The sequence below is a fragment of the Epinephelus lanceolatus genome, chromosome 24 (genome assembly GCF_041903045.1).
Source record: "Epinephelus lanceolatus isolate andai-2023 chromosome 24, ASM4190304v1, whole genome shotgun sequence".
NCBI classification, from domain to species: domain Eukaryota; kingdom Metazoa; phylum Chordata; class Actinopteri; order Perciformes; family Serranidae; genus Epinephelus; species Epinephelus lanceolatus.
In genome coordinates, this window is record NC_135757.1 from 23911850 (window position 1) to 23924505 (window position 12656).

At 42.1% G+C, this 12656-nt stretch overlaps 5 non-coding genes across 5 annotated transcripts; 4 read left to right on the forward strand and 1 right to left on the reverse strand.

Moving 5' to 3' along the window:
- Positions 1-456: 456 nt before the first annotated feature.
- Positions 457-527, forward strand: trnag-ccc (transfer RNA glycine (anticodon CCC)). Its single transcript has one exon. It is a non-coding gene; the product is annotated as a tRNA-Gly (tRNA).
- Positions 528-1268: 741 nt separating this feature from the next.
- On the forward strand, positions 1269-1339 carry trnag-gcc (transfer RNA glycine (anticodon GCC)). Its single transcript has one exon. It is a non-coding gene; the product is annotated as a tRNA-Gly (tRNA).
- Positions 1340-1474: 135 nt separating this feature from the next.
- On the forward strand, positions 1475-1547 carry trnam-cau (transfer RNA methionine (anticodon CAU)). Its single transcript has one exon. It is a non-coding gene; the product is annotated as a tRNA-Met (tRNA).
- A 114-nt stretch (positions 1548-1661) lies between these two features.
- Positions 1662-1732, forward strand: trnag-gcc (transfer RNA glycine (anticodon GCC)). The gene has a single exon. It is a non-coding gene; the product is annotated as a tRNA-Gly (tRNA).
- A 598-nt stretch (positions 1733-2330) lies between these two features.
- trnad-guc (transfer RNA aspartic acid (anticodon GUC)) lies at positions 2331-2402 on the reverse strand. The gene has a single exon. It is a non-coding gene; the product is annotated as a tRNA-Asp (tRNA).
- Between the last annotated feature and the right edge of the window lie 10254 nt (positions 2403-12656).

Sequence of the window (12656 nt, forward strand, 5' to 3'; positions counted from 1 at the left end):
CTTGGGGAGGTGCATGTCAGGCCATGGCGTAGGCTGCAAACAATCACAGCAACAGCTCAGTAAACCGCATTAAATGCCATACAACAAGTTAAGCAGTCTTGCTTAGCCCATACATCTGTGATAAAGCTATGCCCAGTTGTTATATTACCAATCCTTGATTGGATGGAAGAAAGAGTTGCTTTGTGGTGTGGTGCTTTGTTAGCAGTCTTTGTTGTGTCCTTGTTCCAAAGGTGCAGATCCGAGGAAGCCGCTCGCTCGGGGTCCGTGCAGAGGTAGATGCTGGGTTGCTAATTCACAGACAAAGCACTTGTCATATGCTGGACACATTTTCCCCACAAATACGACATGCTAATGCTTTTAGCACAAGCCTATGGCATTTTACCTACCGCCGCCAACGCATAAGGTCTCGTGGATGGCGCCTGTGGCACAGCAGTAATAAGGAAGGGTGTCGCGTGCGCATTGGTGGTTCAGTGGTAGAATTCTGGCTTCCCACGCGGGAGACCCGGGTCCGATTCCCGGCCAATGCAATGAGCTTTCCCCCGCTGTTAGGAATCAGCCCTTGCACGGCTTCTTCATCTTCTGGCAGTTAATACCTGAGGGGTTTACCACTAAGCAGGACTGGCTGCTTAGCGAGGTATGCCGAGTCTGAAGCCACAGCTTTGCCGTCCCATGAAGGCGGCCCTCTTTTAACCTGGCTATATGGCCACGGTCATTTATGCTACCGACCTAACCTGGCCTGGACTAGTTTTTGTTGGGTATTTGGGCTGGAAATCAGTTAAAAAAGCACCTTTCACCGATCCTTTGACAAGCGTCAACTCTGTGGTGAATGTCAGTCTATGAACGGTGCAGATTCTCATCTGAGGGAACACGTTGTAAATGCGCTTTGTCCAACTTGATGCAACGTTACATTAGTAATGCCGCTGAAGAAAAAAAGCGCCCAGTAGCGCATAGCCTTTGTGTGTCAGGTTGCAGGTTGTTTTGTTGTCTTTGCCCTGGGAACAAACTGCATCTCAGTGCTGCAGAAAATGGGGGCAAACGTATTGTTTTATTCTATTGACAAGGTTGCTGTTTGTGAGCTAGCAAAATTGATTGTGTGATTGATTTGTCACCCATGGGATACCACACGAAAAGCGATACCAGTGAATTTTTTTCTCCCCTCACCTCTCAGAGCCGAGGGTAGCGCGTCATAGACAGACCAATGGGAGAGGACCAGGTTTTTCTGCTGTGATGTGGGCCTCGTCGGTGTTGTGGATGAAGCGGTGATGTGAGCATTGGTGGTTCAGTGGTAGAATTCTCGCCTGCCACGCGGGAGACCCGGGTCCGATTCCCGGCCAATGCAGTGAGCTTTTAGTGCCGTCTTCAGTCGGCCCTTGGCCATCCAGGGGATTTTCGTGCTAAGGACAAGCAGTCATTTCTGTTCACGTGAGACAAAAGATGCTGTAGATTTGACTCGTGCAGTTGGGTTGCATTTTGTGCCTCGTTGGCGCAGTAGGCAGCGCGTCAGTCTCATAATCTGAAGGTCGTGAGTTCGAGCCTCACACGGGGCAGGTGGTTTTTTTTTTCTTTGTTTCTTTTCTTTTCTTTGTCCTGGCTTGGAATTATCCGCAGTGAACGACACGACTCGAACCGGCGCCTGGGCGATGTTCACGCAGCATTTGTCAGCATTGGTGGTTCAGTGGTAGAATTCTCGCCTGCCACGCGGGAGGCCCGGGTTCGATTCCCGGCCAATGCACTATACCTTTGACTCGCTGACGATGAAGATGTGAATATGTCATGGTACATCCATGGCAGAGCCTGACAGTGAAAGACAGCACTTTGATTGACACTTCAGCTGAGGCCACCAGAAGAGGTTTGGATGTGAGTAAAGGAAACAAACAGCTAAAGTCAAGAGGGAGTGGGATTGAAGCAAAGTGCTTAGAGAAGAGAGGCCACTGTTTTTTCCTTTAGCCATGGAGCTCTTGAGCAGAAACGGTTTTTAAAGGTTTGCTAGGGCATGGACAAAATCCTTTGTTCTTTCTACATGGGGTTGTGTTGTTAATGTCCCAAGTGGCAAACTGGCATCTCCAGTCCGTCCTGTGGAACTTCTGGTCTCTCTTTTTGGTCTCCATAGCAGCAGACTAACGCCGCCTGCTGCCACGGACAGCAATTTTCCTCTCACGCAGGTGCAGAACATACGTGCTGGTTGGCGGTTGGCGGTTGGCGGTACAGCAATACGCGGGGTCAGACTGACAGAGTGTTTTTCTTTACAGGAGAAAAGACATAACTGTTAGGCAAGAGTAATTAAGAAATTGCCATAGACAGCGTAACTGGAAACAAAAGCAGCTGTGGCACTCCCCGTCGGGGAATCGAACCCCGGTCTCCCGCGTGACAGGCGGGGATACTCACCACTATACTAACGAGGAGATGTCAGGTGCTGCAGAGGCCTCTGCGCGGCAGGCCCGGGTTCGATCCCCGGCCGATGCAACACCGCCATGTTAGGCTGTTACTGTAGTGTTAGGCGGGATTTAAACTCCTGCGGTGAGCATTTACACTTGAGCCGTGGTGTGTCTGTGTCACTCTGCGGTTACACCTCCAAAACACTAGTCGGCGGCTGGGTTTCTGTGAAGTGCTGTAAAGTTTTGTTGATTCAAAACAAACATTAAACATGGCTTGAACGTGACCATTTCAAACACAAGTCGGCAAATCGCCGTCACTAGGACTGGCAGCATTCTCAGACAAAGCACTTGTCTTTTGCTGGACACATTTTCCCCACAAATACAACATGCTAACGTTTTTAGCACAAGCCTATGGCATTTTACACGGTATAAATTAGCCAAGCGGCTAGTAGTGGACTTTTTTCTCTGCTCCAAGGACAAGGACAGAGGACAACAAGAACAACAACAGCAACATTTAAGTTTCCTGTTTATCCACTCAGAATCAACTGAAGTAAATGCATGTGAACCAATTTCAACACATTATTATAGCTGTTTTAAAGATGCTTCTGGAAATATTTAATATGTTAATGCTAAATGTAAAACACCAGTATGTAAATAGGCAGTTGTAGATATACATGTGAAATAACAACATTTTATAAATCAAATGAATTAACTTGAGCTGAAACACATGCATTAACATAACCTTGAAGTTAATATGATAATGATAGAATTGGTGAAAGTAGTGAGGGAGAGAAGAGGGTGTGACAACTTGTGAATATATAGAGGTCTGAGCTACTATTATCTCCAAACAAGGGCAGTTATTATGCAAACCTCAGCAATTCAGTTCTGTGCATAGTAATAAAAATAACAATAGCAAGCAAAACATTTTTACAACTGTCAATCAGGTGTCAATCACTACTTTTGAAAACATTTTTCTTGGACAACAAAAGTAGCAATTCACCTAATTTTAGCGCAACATTTGACATGATTAAGTTTGTATTTCTGTAAATCATCATGTTATTTTTTCCATCTCTTCCATTTGAACACAGAGACCAGAGGAGGCCGAAGCACAGAAAAATCCTGTGCCAGCAAAGTCTCCTCACCCCAGAAGAAGACCCGGCAATAAAACAGCTGGGCATCAGTGTCCTATTTGTGGACTTAGATATGTGGATATAATGCAGCATCTCAAAGTCACAGAGAAGGTGAAAAACAAAGAAGAGCTCAGTCTTTTAAGCAAGTTGGCTCACAGACAGTAAGTATTTTGGAAATATTACCATTCACACACACACGCACATAGAATTTTTAATATTACAGTGGTAAATCCATAATGAATTAATACAGGGACTTTTACCACATTTTGCTGTTCAGTAAGGCAATGTCCTATTCTCTGGATAATTAGCCCTTTTTTCATTGGTGTCATTTCCCCAGCTTTAAGGCAAATCTGGACTGTCCAGTTTCCTTATGTGAGTCTAAACATATCAACAGACTTGACAACCATCTGTTAAAGGTCCATGGGTTGGAGGTATGTATTTGACTGCTGTATTTATATTGATTTGCTGGTCATCCTTAAAAATAGAAGTAATAAAATTATAAATAAAAGAAGAAATAAAAGTAGATAAGATATTACATAAGGTATGAAACTGTAAAGTAGAACAGAGTTAGACAAAATAAATTTACATTTAAAGCAATGTTGTCCTCATTTTTTCAGAAACCTATGGCTCAACTTTATATGGAAATGGCAAAGGACAGCTACATTGCAAGGGAACTGGGACTGTTGAGGGCCAGCCATCCCCATCCACCAATTGTGTCACATATGGATGAAGTGAATGGATCTACCATTGAAGAGGCAGGGAGATAGCTGCAAGGGTGTCTGAAAGGACTGTGAGCCTTTATAATGCTACAGCCACCTTTACACCTGCATTATCTCTGTCCACTGCCATACATGCAACAGATTCTGTAGGTCCAGGATCCACTGACTGTGAGCCATCCACACCCGCCCCACAAACACCTCCTCCTTCAAATTATTTCAGTGCAACTCTTTCAGCTTTGCCATCACCAAGTAACACAGAAGTAGACTCCGCTGTATTTAGTGCCACAGATTCTGTGAGCCTAGTACCCACTGACTGTGGACCATCCATGTCCCCTTCAAGAGGATCGCCAACTGCTGTCACTGCTCTTTCACCTTTGCCGCTGAGTACCACTCCATCCTCATCCTTAGCCAGCAAACCTCCCCGCTCCGTTGTCAGACAAAAACACCGCCTTCCTCCAAGGACACCTGCAGATGGTTGTGAAAATTGTCAGTTTCTGTTCACAGAGCTTTGTGTGACAAGGCAGCAGCTTGAATGCGAAATTGAACGAAATGATGAGCTGAAGCAGCTGCATTCTTCTACAATGCGTACAAATGTGAGGATCATTTCATTCTACTTACATATCAATGTGACCAGTTCTGGACGTTAACTTTGGATGTCTGCATCTCATTTCATATTTTTCCAGGCTATGAAATACAAGCGTGTGCCAAAATATTCAGCATCAGATGCCCTTGCTTATGGTGGATATCACATTCCTATCAAAACATTTAGGATTATGAACCTTACTGTTACATGTTTACCATTGTTTAATGTCTAATTATTTATTTACCTGTCCCTCAGTGAAACTGGTAAACGACTTTAAAGGCCATGTGGAAGGTGCCAACCCTCCCAGGAAAATTCAGGAAAATGCAAAGCAGCGTGCCACTCATGTGTTCCACTTCCTCCACTTCATGGCAAACTCCCCAAATCCAAATGTAAATCTATTGTTCCTGCAGGATATTTCAAGAGACAGAGGGTAAGTTTACAAAATTTGAAGAATTATCTGTGATTGTCTATTGACTATGAGAGGACATGAACTAATGCTTATTTTTGACCCTTAAGGTTTGTAGCCAACCTGCAACAAAAAGGGTTCAAACCCACAACCCAACGGATATATTTAATGGATGTTTTGGCATTCTTAAAATATCTGTCCAACATGAAGCCGCGTTGTGTGAGGCTTGGTGAAAGGGGAATCAAGGCCCTGACAGTGGAGCTTAGGGCACGTGTCCGAGACATTGGCAGAGATGTTGTTGGGCACCAGCTCCTTGTGCAACGTACTAAGTCTGGCAAGTTCAGTATTCACCTCCATTGATGAAAATCTCATAATTTAAGTTAAGACACATATATGCTGAACAGTAGTTGCTTTTTGTTTGTTTGTTCTTCAGACAAACTTGTCAAGGCCATAAAACATGCTCGGTTCATAGAGGAGGCACCAAAGCATATTGATGCTGCACTTGGTAAGGATCAATAGTCACAGCAGTTGTTCAAACGTCTCTAAGAGATTGCTCAAAGGGGATTTATTTGGTTTTTCTATTCAAAATGCACTGAGATGGCTTTTTGTTGTAAACTGGTACTATATACATTAATCAAATTGTGTTGAGGAGCCCTTGAAGATTTTAGATTGACTTATATTTAGAAACTGGGTTCATGCCTATGTGCTGTCTGCTAACTTGGATGTCTTCCAATTTGTACAGAATTATTGTTTGATGGATTATGGTAGTGGAAAATAGAATTGGTAAATCAGCTCCAGACCTAAAGGCGACTGTCTTTGAACACTCATGCATAAAATGTTGTTCCTCTTCTTTAAAAGATGATCTTGAGGAGGAACCACATAACATAAGGAAACTCAGACTGTTTCTTGGACTACTTGGTGGGTTTCTCATTGCAACAACTGGACATAGGAAGGGTGTAATTATGAACATGACCACTGTCGGAGGGCCCTTATTGAAACTCCCAGAGTATTTTAAGCATGCCTGGGAAGGACTGAATCTGAGGCCTGGCTCCACATTCAATATGTTACGTTCTTCTGTTGCCACTTATGTAAGACACGTTTTGTTCTTTTAAAGTCTTTATTATTATTACAAGGTGCAACATTTTTATCTTATGTACTTTGTGCATGATTTCTCCCATCAGGCCAAGCGGCAGCTGGGACATAAAATATATGAGAGGGTAGCAACATTCATGTGCCATGATCCCCAAACAGCCAAAAGATTTTACCAAGGTTACCTCAGCGTGAAAAATTGAAAAACAATTCTGTTGGGTTGAATAGTATCAGTTCATGATTTTAACCTTTCATTTTACAGCGGATGACCCGACAGAGGCCACAGTCCAGAGCAGAGCACTGACGATGATGGCAGTGTCAAGCTACGCAGTCAAGGAAAAGAAAAAGAAAGAGAGGAGCAAGAGGGCAGGTGCAGACTATGATGAGGCGGTGACTGTATCACCTCAGGAGGACACAAGGGAGGGCATGCAAGAATCTGAAAAAAAGAACCATGAAAACAAGCAGCGGGTGACTGGAAGGGTTCTAAACCTGCACAAGAAAGAGCTATCCTCAGCCAGTCAAAGATCAGTAAGAGTAGTCTTCATCGGTTTCAGTGTATAGGGTAAGTGAGTGAGAAAAAGATCATTTTATCTTATCAAAAACAGATGGTGAGCTCCTCTAAAGATGAGGGGTCAGGTGACTGGCAGCTCCCAAAGAATGGAACAGAAGAAGAGGAGGAAGAGGAGGGCAGTGTGAAGCAAAGGGTCCCACAGCTGCGCAAGAAAGAGTTTTTGCCCTCAGCCAGCCCAAGATTGGTGAGAATTGTCTTCAGCAGTTTCAATCCATTCAATGATATTTGAGTCCTGAGAGAGAAAATTAACTTTTTGTCTTATCTAAAACAGATGGTGAGCTCCTCTGATGATAAGGGGGCAGGTGATTGGCAGCTCCCAAAGAATGGAACAGAAGAAGAGGCCAGTGTGAAGCTAAGGGTTCCCCAGCTGCAAAAGAAAAGGCCTGCACCCACACCCAGGAACAGACTGGTAAGAGTTGTCTTAAGTAGTTTCTGTGCTTACAATAATGTTTGTATCTTAAGTGAGAAAAATAACTTTTTATCTAATCTAAAACAGAGCTCTGAGCTGAGTTCCTCTGACGATGAGGGGTCAGGTGATTGGCAGACCCCAAATAATGGAACAGAAGAAGAGGATTCTGAAGAGGAGGAGGCCTGCACCCACACCCAGGAACAGTCCAGTGAGAGCTCCAATTTAATAAAGTTAGAATGTCTGTAATCCACCCAGTCATAGCCATGACAATAGCATTTCATGATGATGATATGATAACTGACAACAATGGAGGTAAGGAGAGGAAGTGAAGTCAAACTAGCCACAATTTCCCTAATCTTTATTATCCACCCAATTATTCTGTTGTATAGTAGTACTTCTCTTTTGTTCTTGTTTATATATCATCATTTTTCCTTTTGCATTCACAGAATACAAGATTGCAGACTTTATCTGTCAAATTGAATCGTCCCACTTTGAAGACATTGGCAGTAAGTATGATAAGAGTCAGAGTCAGAGCTTCAGGGAACAAATGAAGTGTAGCTCAACCAAATTTGGTTGAACACCTTTCTACATTGAAGCCACTAATATCAAGAAACTTAGTCTTCACTATTGCATGTATCTGATAACAGGGTTCATCTTTCTGCAAAGATGACTGCACAAGACTTTAGTTTAACAAATCTGGAGAATAGGACTTGGTATGTTTTCTATGACCACTTATTTCTGATCTTTTATCATTCTTTTGCAGATGATTCAGGATTATGTAAGCCCAGCCATCGCTAACATCTTGGCAAAACATTCACAGAATGTTTGTGTAAAGACTAAATCAGAGACAGAAATGACTTCTCATCAAACCCAGTTGTGTGACACTACAGTGAAAATTAAAAGACAGGAGCCATCAGAAGAGGAGGAGAGAAAGACCTGCTAGGAGGAAAGAATGAAGCTGCAGGAGGAGCATCAGAGGAAAGAAGAACGACATGGAGAAGAAGTGACAAAGGAGAGAGGGCGTCCAAGGAGAAAAGGACCAGGTAGAAAAGAGGCAGTGAAAGAGGAGGCAGGGTGTCTGAGGAGAAGAGGACGACATGGAGCAGGAGAGTTGAAACAGTAAGAGAGATGTGAGAGGAAAAAAGATGATGTAAAGAAAAAGTGAAAAAGCACGAGGAAAAATGTTTTCACATAAACAAATTGGGAGATATTGTTTCAAATTAAACATTGTTTTGAAATAAAAACAAAGGCAGCAATTATGATTATATGATGTTGCATTTTATTTCCTGTTTTACACAATGAGAATATTTTGACAATACACTCACATTACAGTCAGTTTCATAAACTACAAATAAATCAGGTGTTACTGAAAATGTACAAATTGAGAGAAAAAAATGTTGAAAATGAAGAACAGAAAGATTAATTTGTTTAAAAACGGAAGCTTTTAGAGAGAAAGTGGTTTTGAGTTGTAATATAAACAATAATGTACATTTCCAAGATCTGCTGGTCTCACTAACATCAAAACATATCAACATCAAACACATATCTAGTTTACACAGTTTTCTGGCAGAAATCTGAACTGTTGGGCTCTTTATATTGAAGTGACATAAAAATTTTTGATGTTCCAGAGTCATAAGAAAATTGAGAAGTTGGTCAATGACATGACCTTTGCCTGACAGTGAATGTAGAATGTAGAAACTAGGGCTGCCAAGCAATGTGCGAGCCAAGATTGAGCCCTCTAGAGCATATACCTAACATCTATCAAACTGCTGATCTCAACTCCAACACCTCAATTTACCTTCAGTTCAGCTCAATTCAATATTATTGTGAATTTCTATTGTTCTGTTAAAGTTGTCACTGTCAAACTCACCTTCACAAGTTCTCTCCTTCTGTTTTCTGCTCATGGTCTTGTAACCAGTGTCATATACAGAATCTTCCTTTGATTCTGCCTTCTTTTAGAGATAAAAAAAATTAGATTAGCAATTCTGAATTTAAGGAATAAGTTTTGAATAAATTTGAATATGTTTTTAATGTCATGTGATATATTTTGTAGAACAATTATACAAAGACGCAACCCTAACAGAGTACCGCAGGACTGTCAAGAGCTATATAATGGGGTACCTGATCATTCTTACTGGCCACAGATTCATGATCATGACTGAAATGTCCTAAATGCTAATGAGTGCTCCAAATGAGAGAATTAGGCCATTGGATTAATTTCCAAGTTTGAAAATTGTCCCTTTTAGGCCTTGTGTTGACATTGGCACAAAGACGTCTTGTGCATCTTGTTGCACATCTTGTGCACAAAAAGAATCTATCAAGCAGAAACACTGAACAGTATCAAAACTTTGTTTTGTTGCAAATAATTAAATAATTTAGGAATCATAAGATTTAACACATGACAAGTATAAGAGGTGTCAGCGTATATTAAATGACTACTTTAAACTTTGTTCTTCTGAGCTATGATTCAAGTCTTAATATAGAAGTTTATGGCTAACCAATTTCTGTTTTTAAGTGCTACTTTTTCCACTTGAAGGCAACCACAGTCGCTTTTCCCTGGGATAAGACAGGTGGTTATGAAGGCCATCATGTGCTTTTCGACAGTGAAGATCTCTTTCTCCCACATCCTTCTCTTGAAAGGTTGGTGACCTGTGAAACAAATGAATATTTCAGCATTTCTTAATGGAAGAGCCTATTTTGGCCGTTTTTGGATTCTTTTCATTTTGCCATTACATACCACATAAAAAATGTTTACCACACCCATGTTTGTTTGTTTCGACATATGGGTGAGTAGATAATGGCTGAATTTTCATTTTTGGGTGCACTATCCCTTAATGTGAAGTGTCTTGGAGGGAGAAGTGTGATCATATAGACATGACATATCAACACTGTGGGTTTGTGGCCCTGGGGGGCTCAATTAAGAGCCTTTAATGTAAAAAAAAAAAAAAAAAAAAAACTCTGTTGACCTTCAAGTGGCATCAAACATTAGTAGAAGTCTCAGTGCCATGATCAAGCTAAAACTCTGGACTGAACCCCAAAAGCAGACTCAAGACACAGACACAATTCTGATGTAGGAAACAGGGTGGTCTTTACTGATTCTTGAGCAGCCTTTCAGAAAAGGAGGGGTGTAAGAATTGGGCTGGGTGGACAAGGAGAAGTCAGGACGGTGAGTCAAGGGTGTAGGGCAAGCGGTGAGGAAGGTGAGGTCGCTTGAAGGGAGGCCGGGGAGACTGGCGGCAGGAGCTGTGAGCAGAACTTCCGCAGTGGGGCGGACAGCTGTGCTGGAACCGGCAGGGCTGAAGCACAGTGAAAAGCACCGTTAGTGTGAGATTCAAAAAAGGTAGGAAAAAAATTCTGATTACTATTTAAGCAATCAAAGTGGGCGGGAGTGTTACCATGTGGTAAACAGGGACGATGTGGCAGCTTGTGACTGGGAGCCATGATAGATGTACTGATCTGATGAGTTGATGGAGAACAGGTGAGACCAGCAAACAGCACAGCATCACGCCCCTGCAACAAAGCACACGCACATACACACACAGCCCAAGAGGAGGAAACACAAGGAGGACGCCATAACGCAGAGACCCCACTGTCCAGCCTTCTGAAGCCCAACCTGGTAGCATCTTCCAGTGGCTAGCTCTTTTCAGGGATCCAAACCATAGTGTTTCAATTTAATGTCACACACAGGTCATCCAATGCTACTTTGTAGCCAAAGTTTTTTTTTTAAAGTCCTCATAGCAGAAATTGGCCAGGGAAGACTACCTTCTCAGTATGTAAATGATAAATAAATGGAATCATTATTTACATCCTTATAAATACCAACATTTGTCCAGAGATTAGCAAAGGCCATCATCCCAATGGCGGTGGCTTAAGAAGCTCAATAAGCCATTAGCCAGTCTCTGCAGCATGTCTGACTAACAGACTGTGTATTGACTTGCACTCACTTTTGCTGAAAAGGTAACATCTATCTTAAGCCTAGTACCCATGACTTGTATATCTGCCACAACAAGAAGTGCCCAAAATTGACACTAAATTTCAAGAGGTCACTGAAGACCAATTTCTCTGCATGTAAAGACCAACAAACCCAACATCTAGCCTTTAGAGCCTTAAATTATAATTGTACAATATGTGTCTGTCGATTTGTTCTGTCCGTCCTGGGAGAGGGATCCCTCCTCTGCAGCTTTTCCTGAGGGTTCTTCCACCTTTTTTCCCTGTTAAAAGGGGTGTTTTGTGGGCAAGTTTTTCTTCACTACGAACCGAGGGTCAAAGGTCAGAGGGTGTCACTCCCTGTACAGATTGTAAAGCCCTCCGAGGCAAAATGTGTTTTGTGAATTTGGGCTATACAAATAAAATTTGATTTGATTTGATTTGACTTGATTTAAATGAAAAAAAAAAAAAAACTGAGTTGATGTTGTTGTTATATGTGCAATACACAAAAAACTGTGACCAAACATCTCTGTATCACTTTTAAGAAAGTATTATGGTCCACTGTCCATACTGTCAGGAGACTCTGTGTATTATAAGTCTTACCTGCAGACCATCGTAGAAAAATCTCTGGGGATACTGATGAGGATCAAAGGCACTGTCGGTGCTGTGCTTCATTTGGAGCTAGGCTATTTGTATTTTTTCCAAATGACGCTAGAGCGCTCTCCCTTTCAAAGCTAGGTATATCGTAATCTCGCGAGATTGATGCTAGGCTGAAGCAATACGTGCTTAACGATGAGGCGAAGCACGGAGTCAAGACCAGACACATGGAAACACAGGGAGTCTTCACTGTGCAGTTAATGGACTTAAAAGAGGTAAAAAACTGATTATAACTTTATACTTACATTAGTGCATGCTTGTTTGTCAAGAAAATGAAAGGTAAGAAAATGAAGAGTCATTAAGGACAGTTGTTTTCGATAGGCTACCTGTTTAACAACACATACAACTTTTCTTAAAGTTACAATTACAGCAGTTTTGATCATCTAATGTGAAGATATTTGGAAAGCTCAATTGTTTGCATCAGAAAAACATTCTAATTATATATGGGTGAAAATGAGGTGACAAAATGCCACAAAGGCCCAAGGTACCAACATCTCCTTACACGTGCCATGTAGAAACCTCTGCTGACCTCAGCAGGTATGCGGTGTTAAGGCGCCCCCACATGGCGCAGTTTCACGCCCCCGGATTGCCAGACATGACACAAATTAGCATGTAAACAGTGGCTAGGGAAGCAGACAGCAAACTGGTTCAGCAACCGATCTAATTGAGTCTATCTGACCCAAAAAGCTGCAGCATATTTCTAAAAAGCTCTATACTCCAGGACCAGAAACATGGTTTAAACAAGGCTTTTGAAAAATGGAGAGCCGTTACAGTGCACACACAAAATCAC